Raw genomic sequence first — 14,021 nt, 5'->3', positions numbered from 1 at the left:
GTTATAGATGGATGTATAATATAAAACAAAGATGAAACTAAAAGCTGGAATTATTCTGTCTGGCTCTGTTCATCTCCTCTTTAAAGACTTCATGAATCTGTCCTCAGGAGGGCGCTGTAGAGCCGCTGCAGCAACCAGCCATTTACAAAAAGTCTCATACTAAATGCAACAACTCTGATAAACTCATCTGTTTTTGTTGTTTGTACTGTGCATGTTGTGTGTTTTCATAATTTAGACATTTTTGTGATTTACTGTGATGTGTTTTAACTTGCACAAATCTGTGGATGATAAAGAGCTTATCTTTATATTTATCTTCTCTAATGCACTTAGGAAATTGAACTTTTCTCAACTGATCTTTCCTATTTTGGGATTTAAAAAAAAAAAAAAAATGATAATAATAATAATAGAAATAGTCCAGTTTAAAGATACTAGTTATCAGCACAAAATGTCAGATGTTGTCAGCCAAAAAAATATTATAACTGATACTGGCCTTTCCATATCAGCTGAACCCTACACTTTACTTTAAAGTGGCCCTTTTCCAGTAAAATAACTTGATTTACCAATAGACAAGTATTGCAGATATTGCAGTTGCACTAATATATAATCTTAATATGTCAGTTCAGTCCGTTTTGTTCTTGGTTTATATCCCAGAAAGCTGTAGATCTGCTGCGACTCTCAGTTCTTTTAAATCACAGCTGAAGACTTTTCTGTTTGCCACTGCCTTCCATTAAACCACATTAAGGTTTAATTATTTTACACTGCACTGTAACTTTCAATGTCCTGCTTTATCATCTTATTCTCCTTTTAGCTTCTTTATATTAATTGTTTTTATGTATGTTTTCTTGTGTTGCTTTTATATTGTTTTAATGCCTTTATGCTCGATGTAAAGCACTTTGAATTGCCTTGTCGCTGAAATGTGCTATACAAATAAACTTGCCTTGCCTTGCTTTGCCTATATACTTTATACTTTTATAAATCCTGTATTAAGGCTGTATTACCAACAAAATCAGCTCATTGAAACAGAAAAAGCCGCAGTAGTTACCAGACCCTGCCTGGTGTCAGTGGCTGATAATGAAGTGTATATTTCAGTAAGCATGTATTTAAAAAGGGACTTGTGCAGTAACTGCATCTGTAAAATGTGATTTCATTGTGCATGTCTGTTCACGTCTGTTAACATTTGGTCATTTGAATGTTGCAGCCCTGCAAGGAAAACCTAGATAGTGGACAAAGCTGCACAACACAGATGCTTATTAAAAAGTGAAAATAGATGTAATAAAACACAACAAATTTCACGCAGACCAGAGAGAGTCTAAAACTTTTGACATCATAATAAAATGAGGTCATGCTGCAGGTCCGACCTTTGACTTTTTAATTCCCACCGCTGTGTTTGTAAATAGCCTCCAGACTGACCCGTTTCCCAAGCCTCGACGTGATCCAGCAGTCACACGGCTGCATCGACATCACTCACACACTCACTCACTCACTCACACACCTCATGCAAACACACACACACACACAGACGGACAGATGGAGAAGCACGGACACACTCCTGTCAGTGGTTGTATTAGATATCAGTCACTCCTCAGACGTTACTCAGCTGTGACACTTCTATATTTATCCTGATACATTTCATATGATTCAGCTCTCACTCCACCTCTGTGCCAGACAGTGACTCCCATCTGCCACTAGGGGGAGCTGTGTTTGCACATGTTTGGATAAAAAAAAATCATGTCACTGTACCTTGAAGTCTGCCCGGCTCCCGTCCAGACGCTGCAGTGTGACGCTTTAGCTGTGTGTGGAAATCAAAAGTTGCACAAAAATCCATCCTAATAAATTATTTGTTCCCATATTCAGTGCTCAAATCTTTTTTTTTTTTTTTTTTTTCAAATAAGGTAAAAAAAAATCTGCATACAGGATGAGATAATCCCACTTGTCTCCAACACTAATCAGCTTGTTTAGCCAGAATTTTCTTGAATCAAGTGTCTTTTTTTTTTATTTTTTTTATTTATTCTAGACGGCTGATCTGCCTTATTCCACCTTGTTTCAACACATCTATAATTTCTCCCAGAAAAAAAAAAAATCCTTAAAAACTGCATCGGGAACAAAGAAGTTTGAAGAAAAACAAGATTTTTAATACTAAATATGGGAGTAAATGACCTGTTAAGATGGATTTTTTTTTTTTTTTTTTTTTTTGTTATTTGATTTGCATTGTCTCCCCGCTGCTGTGAATAAACCAGACTTGAAACATGGCTTGCCAAATAAAAATCTTAAATTATAACTTACAAATTAATCAGTCGACCGACACTGATTGGTTACCTCTGTAATAAACGGGGAAAATGAGGATGTCAGTGGTAATCTCTGTGAAATTCTCACTGCTTCTGATAAAAACATACCATTAAGGTGTTGTAGTGTCTTAAGCCATATGCACTTAAAGGCAGAATGAGTAGGATTGTATTGTTTGTATAGATTCTTACAAAAATAATCCCTCTCAATCCTGACTTGTGAGCCACTAACAGTGTGTGTTGGTGTGTGTGTGTCTGCAGAGACTCTGCCCTCCGCCTGGTTTTTCTTGTGGGCGTCGGCCTTTGGACAGTGGGTGTGTAGCTCCCGGCCAATCACAGCGCAGCACGGTGCCAGATCGGCAGCACCACAACCAATCAGAAGCTACGAAAATCACATGCAGAAAAAAAAAGGAGAATCTGGTGAGGCGAAAGATCAAGCGGACAAACCTCGATCCGCAAGGAGAGAGAATCTGCGGTTTGGCTTTCGAGAACTGAGGGAGAGGAGGAGGATGAAGAGTCTTTTTATTCTAGGACAGCAAAGGAATGTTTTACATCTCGTGCCGTCGTCTCATTCCATCGTCATTTTAGGAAAGGAGCTTAGCTTTCCTAGGGTTAGATTTGTGTTTGCAAACTGCAGCCGACAAACCGAACTCACTCTAGAAAGCGGATTTCACTTTGACCACCTGAAATAGCCTACGTGTTGCCTTCAGCGTCATCACGTAAACTCCGGCACTGTACAGGAAGTTGCCCAGAAAAGACAGCAGCTGCATCATTTGTCACTGAAATAACGCCGACGTGACCTGAACCCGATCATAATTTCTAAATATTTGTCTGAACCTGTAATCTGAATTACAGAGGAGGTCAGGTCACACTAACCCTGCATGCTAAGGGTTTGTCACGGTAAGAGAGAGTCTTTGCGACGTTAATCCACAGCCTAAACGTTCGCCGTGGCTCTGTTTTCCCAGCAGGCCCTGCACACTGAGCAGCCCACGGCTCTGCCTGCAGGCCCCTGCTGCTGCTGTGTTTGCTCTTTCCTAAAAAACGCCAGGCGGCGGCGCAGCACGGCCTAATTAGCGCGAGTCATTTCCCCTCGGCGGTGTGAAGTGCAGGTCAGAGCGAATGCAGGTCACAGCGGAGGAAACGGAGCTCGCCGGCCTAATTGAGTGAAGCGCTGAGCACCGCGGTTCAGATTACACTTAATGATTTGCAATTTGAGTACAGTACAAATGTGTGTGTGCGTGTGTGAAGTGTGTTTACATATGCCTACATTTGAACGTGAGAGCAACAGAGCGGGGAAGAGAGAGAGAGAAACAAAGCCAGAGAGAGAGACTTTGCAGTTCCTGGCTCTGTAACCGCAGCCGGCGCCATAATGGAGCTCAACTGCAGAACCAAACTGCCCATAAATAATCAGCCGAGGAAGAACAAGACAATTAGCTTGTTGTGGTGTGTGTGTGTGGTGTGTGTAGATCCGTTCAGTAACGTTTCATGCAAGCCCCCCCCATCTCCCCTGGGGTCTGCCGACAAAAACCAGAGCCATGTGTCAATCTGCCCTCTCAGTTTAGAAACCTCTGCCCGGAGTTTGTAACCCTCACTGGATTCATAATCTGTGCTTTCGAATTATGAATCCATGCCTTTGGATCTGCAGACTGTGCCTTCAGATTTGCAATCCATGTGACTTTTTTCTTCAGAGAACAGGGGCCGTAATCTGTGTGCATGGACTCGTAATTCCAGGACATGGATTATGAACCATGTGTGCAGAGAACAGAGTTACATGTAGTTTTTTTTTTTGTTTGTCTGCTGATTCCAGGAGGCTCCAAAATATGTAAAAAAAATAACTTGATCACAATTATCAATGATAAGTTCTCGGTCAAAAGCAGTGCAGTAATGAACTATAGACCGGGTCACAGTGTTTGTAAGGTTATACGGTGACTTTTGGGTAGAAAACTTGTGTATAATGTTCATATAAGTTCAGTGGCTGTTGTTCTTAAACAAGTAGCAACTGAGATTGAAACTGAATTTGAAACATGAGAAAATGGTGAAAATTGTTGTGTTTGAGGGTATTAAGTAAAGACTTGAAGAAGTGGCTTTGATTTTTCTCGATTTCTGTCTGAGTGGAGCAAGTTTGTTCCTTCATCTGACGTCAGCTGTACTGCTGCTAGATGGCGCTGTTGTGTGGATTTGACCTTATTGAAACTGAAATGTATTTATTTGGATAAACCCCTTGAGATGCATCATCTCGTTTTCAAGGGGGTCCAGACACATAAACAAACATGAACTCAACAATATACAGAATACACAGAAACAAAACCAATAAACAGAAAACAAGACAATACAATGACAAATAAAAATAAATAAATAAATAAATAAAAAAAAACAGAAACAAAAGACAAAAGACAAGCCACAGTTAACATCATGATGACATTAGGACAATACAACCATATCATGGCCACAGTGGCCAATACTGAAACACCGAACAACAGCAATTAAATTCACCAAATCATGGGGATCAAGGAGCTTATTAAAGACTCTAAGCTAAGCAAATCAGAAACACAGAATAATCACATCAAAAACGTCAGATCTATCAGACCTTGGAGTTTAACAGAACTGACCGAGCAAATAACAGAAATAATCAAATCAGCTGATCCCACAGGCCTCCGCACTTTAAATGAACCGCCGGGTTTCTAACAGGGGATTTATTGAACTGGGCTGAGACAGAAGCTGTAAATGTAGAATCAAGGTCAGCTGAGCGGAGCCGTCGTTACACCTTGTGTCAACGGTAAACAAAGCCAGTGAGCGTCAATAAAAACAACAACAGCTGAATGTTTCCCATTCTAATCGATGAGGTCGCCTTCGGGTTGCAGAGAGCGACGCAACACGACTTCTGTCCTCAACGCATCAGGGGACACCGTGTCTGCTTTTCATGATTCAACTGCACTGATGCAACAGCTGATGGGAGAGACAGAAAGATAATAAAGAACAATAATAAAGAAAGGGAGGTTAGAGGGGGAAGTTAAGACTTGTAGAGCAGCAGAGAGAGACATGAGCAGCAGGTAATGAAAACAAGATGCTGCTCGTGTAACAACACAAGTCAAAAGCCAGCGTGTCCCCGCAGCTTTTCCCTCAGCAGCTCGGGACGTCCTCTCTCTCGCTCCACACTTCCTTCCTTCCTGTCCTGTCCTGCTGCTGCACAGCTGATTTTACAGATTGTCTCTTTTTCCTGCAGCTTGTCAGAAATAACCCCTCAGGGATCCCTGCACGGTTGTAATTGCACATTAAAGTGAATTACTGGAGTGCTTTTTCCACGGCTGCACACACTGATGTTGGTGAAAATGAGCTTTGAACAGCGTGTGTGTGTGTGTGTGTGTGTGAGTGTGTGTGAGTGTATGACCTGCATGCATCGCTGAAACATGGCATACAGTTCATGCTCGGTCAGCCCGTGCTGTGCAATGCTTATTACTTTTTTTTTTTTTTTTTTTAAAGAAAAGCATAAATGGTACCAAATTAGAGCCGGCTTTAGATCAGACACGTGGAACAAACCGCAGTGAGTTGAACGCTCCAGACGTTGTTATGGCGACTCCGTGCTTTCCCTCTGCCCGGGATACTTTGTCATTCTTTGTCATCTTTTAAGAAGTATTGTTTAGGCTTCATAATTCAAAGCTGAAGCAGAAGAAAGCAGAGTTTTTTTTTTTTTTTGCACAGGGAGAAGAGTGATGTCTCGCGGGACGTGTTTTGGAAAGCTGGCACCGCGGGGGCCGAGCCGGGCCCCGCTGTTTATCCAAGCCCTGAGAGGCTGCGGCTTCCCTCCCCTCCGCCCGAACACAAGCCTGTCGTGTCTCCTCCGGCTCCGGGCCTGGAGCTTCAAAGGCGGCGGCTCTTATTTCATAAATGTTTGTCCACGTTTCGTCCGGGAACACTTCACATGCGCCCGACGCTCATCAGCCTGTCTGAGAAAGTGTTTCTGGGAGGGAAAATCAAATGAGTCATGTTCGTTTTTGTGGACGTGATGGATGATGTGACTGTCAGGATTGCTTTGTTGGGATTATCTGCATATAACGGGTCCTTTTGAGTGTTTGAACGTTTAAGATCAACAACAAAATCTGTAAGGGTTTGAAAACCCTCCCAACAATCAATCTGACGAAATAAAATATCATCTTTTTTACGACGTCTTTATAATCTGGCACTGATGTGATAATTTGTGTTCGCTCTCATCTGGAGCGTCATTGTTTACTTGTTTGTTGGGAGTCCAACATGTTTTCTAAATTAACGGAGTGGATCTTGAAGATCTGCGGGCGTTAATGGGGCGAGCGTTTCCTGACTTCCCTTTGTTAAGTCAGTGTTGGGCGCTGGGTTTGGTTTCTTCTCTCTCTCTTTGTTAACACCAGAGAGGTTGAGCCACGGCCGAGTTTACAGCTGCTTCTGATGCAAAAATTGGAATATCTGGCTTTAAAATGCCCCTGCATGACCTAATATACATCCATTTTCTCCACAAAGCAGTGTCGCAGGTTTTTTTTTTTTTAATCACATAATGAAAAGACAGGGCAAATAATTATATTTCAGCCAATGGCAATTTAACTGGGGGAGGAAAGCAGCTTTATTTGATGGAAAACATTATGAATGTATGTTGTTTTCCAATATAGAAGCAACAGGATGCTAAAAAACAAGCACAAGTTTGCAATATCTGTGACGACATCCATGCATACACACACACACACACACACACTTGACCTCTATGGCAAGCCTCCAGCAAGGCTCCATGACAACCGGTTCATGAGTTGTGAAAGGGGGCGGGGCTAAAGTATCGGCTAACCTTCATATATCTATGTGTGTGTGTGTGTGTGTGTGTGTGTCTTTCTGCAAAGTTTGTCCATGTTACGTGATTTTGTTTACAAGTTCTGTGTGTCTTTATTGAAGGCCACTCCCACTACCACGCCCCCTTTTTTTGTTTAGGCCACCCTCCTTTTTATTATAGGCCACACCCCCTTTGTTTAGGACACCCCCATTTTTATTATAGGCCACGCCCCCTTCGTTTAGGACACCTGTTTTTATTATAGGCCACGCCCCTTTTGTTTAGGGCACCCTCGTTTACATTATAAGCCACTCCCACTGCCACGCCCCCTTTTTTGTTTAGGCCACCCTCCTTTTTATTATAGGCCACGCCCCCTTATGTTTAGGGCACCCTCATTTTTTATCATAGGCCACTCCCACTGCCACGCCCCCTTTTTTACCATTTGGCATTAACAGTTAATTAGATTTTTTTTTGTCTATGACCAACGTTTCCACAAAATCATGTGCAAGTTTGTGAATCTATTTGGAAGTTATGCACCTTTTTTGCTATAGGCCACTCCCACTGCCACGCCCCCAAATCACATGAACAAACACACACTCACACACATGCTCACGTTTGACCTCTGACCAGCCATCAGAGCGAGCCACAGAGCTGCTGGTCGCGGCTTTTTTAAAAAATATTCGAATAAACAAATCTCTCACCTCCTGCTCTCTGTGTTCTGTCATGTTGGAAAAGGAAGATGCAAATGATGCTCTTTATGTAACCATGAAACACGGTTACATTAAGAAAAGTGATTTATAAAGTTAAACCCATTTAAAAGCGATTAAGACAAAAAACTGGGCCACGTAACAGCATGAAAACAAACAACATTTCTAAAACTGCAGTCAGAGGGAAGTTTGATCCTGAGCTCCTGATTTTCAAGCACCAATGATGTCACCCTCGTATGATGTCATCATTGTGAGACCCAGAGACGCTCGCTGCAGGATAATGAATGTGGCAGTGAAACGTCTGAACAGTTTCTGTCTGATTAGGATTAGGCGACCAACAAAACGAGGAAGCCTTCATGCATTTTACATCTGGCAGCACGTCGGCTGTCGGGTCTTTGGACGTCAGAAATGCCGTTTGCTCGTTCGCTCGCTGCTGTTTTGAATTTCAAAACACTGAATGTGGGGATGAAATGGTAAACTGGAAAAACGTGCATGGCACCAAGTCATTTTAATGAAGTCATTTTCATCTCATAGTCAGGCTTAAAATCTTTGTTTCTCTAAATCAGCCAGTGGGATGAGATAATCCCTCGTGTCTCCAAAGCAGTTTCTCTTATTTCAGGATTTATTTCTTGAAACATGTTGAAACAAGGAAGATCAGGCCACTCGGATCGAGAAAATGACAGCTGAATAAGAAAAAAAAAAGGTTTAAAACAAGTTGAGCTGATGGAGATGGAGATTTTTTTTTTTTTTTTTGGCAGTGCACCATGACTTTATGAATTTTTACCAGCTGGCTATTATAGAATCAGGTGGTGCATGAAGCATTCAATCAGAGGACAAAATCAAATTTAAAGCAGATTTATATTTAAACCTCGCCTACTCTTTTATACACAGGGTCAGATTTGAATTTCAATCAACCAGAATTTTCTTCGATTTTTTTTTTTTTTAATATATATATATATATATATATATACTAGGCAAAAAAGTGTTTTCAGTGGATCATTTCTCCACCTGTGATAAGACAATTGGATTTGTGAGTTATACTATTGGAATGCCAGTCCCCTTTACAATAGGGTATAACTGTAAGGATGAGGCAACACAGCTAAACAGGTGGGAAGCACAATAATTTATTTTATTCATTTTCTACTGGACCTTAGTAGCGTGTGGAGCTTCCATTTGCAGCAATGACAGCTTCACACCTCCTCCTCATGCTGATCGACTGAAAACACACTGAATGGGATTTTGCCCCCCTCAAAAAGGGGGCGAGGGGACATGTTTAGCCATGTTGGTCATACCAATTGATTGACAATCCTTACAACTTATTTCTCATTGAAAAGGGGACTAATCAGGCTTTCTAACGGTATAAAAGACAACACCAATCGGTATTGATAAATGGAAGAAATGATCAACTGAAAAAATATTGGAGGGGATTTTGTCAAAAAAAAAAAAAAAATTGGTCGCTTCCCACACAAATACCGGTGTCACTCATTCCAGAAATGCAGGAACACTATTGGGTATAAATAAAGGGGAGAAATATAGACTGAAAAAGCGGTGCAGAACTTTTTTTGCCTAGTGTATATAGATTGATATTCAAATAGAGAAAGAGAGGGCGTTCAGGGTAGACGTTTGAAGCTGGATCTCTACTCCGGGGCTGTGTATTTACAATAACAGATGTGTGTATTTGTGTGTATTAACACAAGAGGCCCCGACAGGAGGAGGTTTTAACTCTCAGTCCTCCAACATGGTGGAGTTTCCCTGCAGCCACTTTCCGAACCGAACGTCCATCATCGCGTCTTCATTCCGTCTGAAGCCGTAATCTTTGCTCTCGGAGGCTCCTGTGATTTCCACCGGCCGAGCTCTTTCATTAGCCTCCTCTCTCGTCGTGTTGCATCTCAGACGGCGTGTTTACGGCGCGTTTTACGGCGATGATGGAGCGTCTGCTTGGGCCGCGCGCCGAGGGGCCGCCTCCTCCCTCCAGACGCAGCTAACAGCTTTGTTTTGCCACTTACCGGGTGACATCAGCTGTTTTTTTTTTTTAATTGGAGTGTGTGTGTGTGCACGCTGCTGCTGTCGTGAACCCCTTCCTGTCTCTCTGCTCTGTCCTCTCTGTTGTTTTTACTTTCCCTCCCTCCTCGATGTTGTCCTCTCTTTCTCAACAATCTCAACAATCCTGCCCTCTCACACGATTTGGATTTTATGTCTTTTTGTTGTTTGACTCTACTCTTTTATGCATTTTATTGATTTTCTTTGTGGGGCGAGAGGTTTTCATGAGCACCGCGGGGTTCCCTTTGTCTCACCCACGCGCTGGGTTTCTTCTCCCTTTTCAAAACTTTTTCAAAACAATGTGGAAGTTGCAGAGTTGGAAATAGACTGAACCTGGAATTGAAACCTCCCCCTGTCTCATCAGAGCGCCTCCACCACCACAGAAGAAGCTGACACCCAAAACAGTTGCACACCTCCCTGTCTGACCGACATGACAGTGCTGATGCTTTATTGAGGATTAACAATGGAGGATGCTATACTGATGGAAATCACAAGTCCTGTGGGGTTTTGACTTTTTTTTTTTTTTAGTTTGTATTTCTTGAGATGTTTGCTGCAAGGTTTATGAGGTTTGTAGAAGGGAATCTCCAGTTTTACATTTTGTGAGAGTCAAAATATGCCTGTTTTAGAAGGAATCACAGCTGGAAACATGAGCCTCGTCTCAAAATGAAGCTAAAATGAGACTTTTCATCTGTCAGAACTTGTTTTAACCAGCAGCCTGTCCCACATGGTGATATGAGCCTTTAACGTTTCCCCACAATGCACTTTTTCCAGTTTTCTCTGATGAATTATGAGAAAACACACGACACCTGCAGGACACCAAGGCTTGTTTCTGTCTCACTGAGTCACCGACATGAAACTGCTCCAGTTCTGCTGCTGAAACTTTCACTTTTCCCAACATATTGATGCTCAAAGTTGATTACAGAAAAAAAAAAAAACAGATTTTGGCTCAGGATTGTGACACTGAGGATGGATGTAAAACTGACCTGGTTGCAGTTTTGAACAGAGCTCGAATTTGTTTCTCAGCCCTGAAAGTTTCATGTGGCGATCTCTGTTAGGAATGAAGTTATAAGGATCAAAAATGTCAGAAAAAAACAATGTGAACAAAGAAGCATGAAATTTGGACCTACTTGTATGGACTTTGAGGATCTGTAACTCAGAAAATATTATAGTATGAATGGAAAATTTGTACAGCTTCAATTAATATGCAAAAGATATTGTAGGGGGAAAAAATCAGCTGATTCTGAGGTTTTTTTTTTTCTGAATTGGCTGATTTTACATGGAATGACCCAGTTCTTAATCCAGTTGCAAGCCAATATCAAGTTGCAATAATGCCTGACCTCAATGGAGAAAAAAAAAATATGTAAATGAAATAAAATAAACTTTCAGAATGCAAATTACATGACCTTTTTTTTTTTTTTTTTTAAAATAAAGCACGTAAAGACCACTTGATCATCCACCGTTATGTTTACTTTACACACTGATACACACACTGTACAGCTGACATGTACAAAATGAACAAGAGAAACGCTGCAATGTTGCTAAGAGGAGAGAGAGAGAGACAGAGAGACACAGAGAGAGAACCATGCTTCACACAGATGGTTCTAGTTAGCGGCCTCCCATTAAGGACAATGTGGTTTGGAGGAGACTTTACATTTCACAGTTTAAGGGCATTTTTAAGACGCTCTGCACCTCCTCCTCCTCCGCCTGGGAATCGAGGGGCATCGAGCTGCAGGCGTGAAAACCTGAAAACGGCCCTGAGGTGGACAAACGACGTACACCGGGCCCCAGATCCTCACCTGAACCCGAGGAGATCCAGGACAAACCGAATCTCACGTTATCCGGCCGAATCACCGCACCGCAGCACATTTAAAGCCCCCCTCCACTCCAAAAATGTGTGTTTCTGATGTTTACGTCCCCTAAAATTTGACTCGACTGACTTCTACCTCCACTCTGCTGCTGAAGGTAGAAGTGAGTGTGTGTGCATCAGTCCTGTTTTATCTTTTAAAAAACACAACAAGACGAACTGCAAATGGCTGCTTCACATGAACAATATCCATGTAACTAAGAGATTTGCTGAAAAAAAAAAAGATTATTAACTACATTGATCCACACATACTTAATGAATGCACGGTGTGGAGGTACATCTGCTGCTTTAAGGATGAAGGGATGCTGGAAAAAAAAAAACAGCTAAATATGTAACACTGATGACCAGAAGATGAACATTGGTGATTTTTTTAGGGGTTTAATCGGTGGCTGGAGGGGGACTTTAAAAGATCCTATATTTTATCTAGTGCCAGAAGTTTTCATAATCTTTTTTTTTTTTTAGTGCTGAAAATTGATTTTTCTGAACTTTTTCACCTGGAAATGAAGCTCAGAAAGAGTTGGAGAAGCCTAAAGCGGTAAAAAGCTGGATTTCTCCTCTTTCAACAGAGATTACATCTGCGAGGAGATCTCCACTTCAGCGAGGGATCCGCCGCCTTTGTGTCTGGGGTTTCAAGTTCACTTTGTGAGGCGGAAAAAAAAAAAAAAAGAAAAGAAAAAAAAAAACATATCTCCTTTTGCTGCTCTCCTTTTGCTTTTCCATGCCTAAATCCAGAGGATCATTCAGCGGAAAAAGAGGGCTAAGCATTTTCACACACCGGTTTGTGGAAAGTGAGAAAGCCAGGAGACCGTGCGAAGCGTCGCGCGCGATTGTGATCGATAACGCCCCCGAGCGCCGCGGCGGCCGCTGGCAGCTCTTATCGCGAGGTGAAACTACGAAAACGACCTCCAGATTATGAGCCGCGCGGTTCACCGGGAGCCACGCCGAGGCCGTTTGTAATAGCAGCTGTCACGATTGTTTGCAGCTTTTTGTGGATTTACAAAATGTGCTTTTGTGTAAGAAGGCTTTCCTGTGTGTGGGAGTGTTGCGCTTGCAAGAATGTGTGTGTGTGTGTGTGTGTGTGTGTGTGTGTGTGTGTCACTAACAGCCTCTAGAGTGGATGTTGGCACCAGATTAAAGAGGATGTGTGATAACATGCTTGTCTGCAGAGGGAAGGCTGGGAGCCCTGCAGATCTGCGGTCAAGACAAACTGCGTGCGCACACACACACACACACACACACACACACACACATGTTGTGAGGGACACACTGGAAAATGCAAACCGATTTGGAAAACGCAGGGCATCACAAACGTCTTCAATCTCGTCCTCTGGGTTCACACGCACAACGATGAAGCTGGGATTAGCCTGCTGACATCAGGACCTCTAATCCCGCAGGAACTTGCGCAACCCAAAACCAAAATCAAATTAAATTAAAAAATAGACCTGTGCTGGGTTCATATCAAATAGGAAAAAGCATAAGGTTGTCACTTCATAAACAAATAATAATCACTTCTTTTGTTAATGGGGTTTCTTAGTAGTATTAGGATTATAGTCGTGTGAATATAACTGATAATTTGTCTAAGTATTATCTAAAGCCAGTGTGACATGAACACAGCTCGACTCTCATTGGCTGTCGGGGATCTGCAGGTGATTTGGCTGTAAATCTAAAATATATAAATAATATGTGTATAAGTGGAGCGGCTCAGAACGAACCGCAAGACGATAATCAGTCACTTCCCAGAAAAATTAACACTGTAAAAAATAAAAATAAATAAAAAAAAATCTGTGAAATTTACAGTAAAATCCTGGCAGCTGTGGTTGCCAGGACTTCACTGTAAAAAAAAAAAAAAAAAAAAAAATAATAGTTGAAATATAAACCTGTGTACGGTATGTTATTGTATATATTTTTAGAGTAGTTTAAGAGGTTTTCTACTGTAAATTTAAATGTACACCTGAGCAAAATCTGTATTCTGAAACAGAATAGCATTGTTAACTTTAGGGTAATTACATGTTTACATGAAATTATGGTATTTTCCCTTTAAGTTTACCCAAAATGTATCACTTTCACAGTGAAATTGTATGTTTTCTACATGTTACGACAGTAAAAATTAAACAATAAAAAATTTAAAATTTAAAGTGAATCAAAAAGTGTTTCTTGGTTTAGTGTAATTTAATGTATTTAGCACAGTGATATTTGAATTTTATGGTCTTTTGCTGTTTTTACTGTAATTTCTTCAAACCTTTTTTTTTTTTTACAGTGTAATCGAAATTTTGATTATCGATGAGCAGTTTAAGTCAATTATCAAGTAAAAACACCACTAAGACAATAGATTTTGTTTACTT

General features: G+C 41.3%; 1 long non-coding RNA gene across 1 annotated transcript in view; it reads left to right on the top strand.

Moving 5' to 3' along the window:
- Positions 1-2,547: 2,547 nt before the first annotated feature.
- Positions 2,548-14,021, top strand: part of LOC115377915 (uncharacterized) — a 31,095-nt gene continuing 19,621 nt past the window's right edge. Inside the window, exon 1 of the long non-coding RNA XR_003930075.1 lies at positions 2,548-2,702. This is a non-coding gene — a long non-coding RNA (uncharacterized LOC115377915). The remainder of the gene's footprint in view (positions 2,703-14,021) is intronic.

The sequence above is a fragment of the Myripristis murdjan genome, chromosome 19 (assembly GCF_902150065.1).
Source record: "Myripristis murdjan chromosome 19, fMyrMur1.1, whole genome shotgun sequence".
NCBI lineage: Eukaryota > Metazoa > Chordata > Actinopteri > Holocentriformes > Holocentridae > Myripristis > Myripristis murdjan.
The sequence above is the reverse complement of the archived record's forward strand: the minus strand, read 5'-3'. Positions and strand labels throughout refer to the sequence as shown.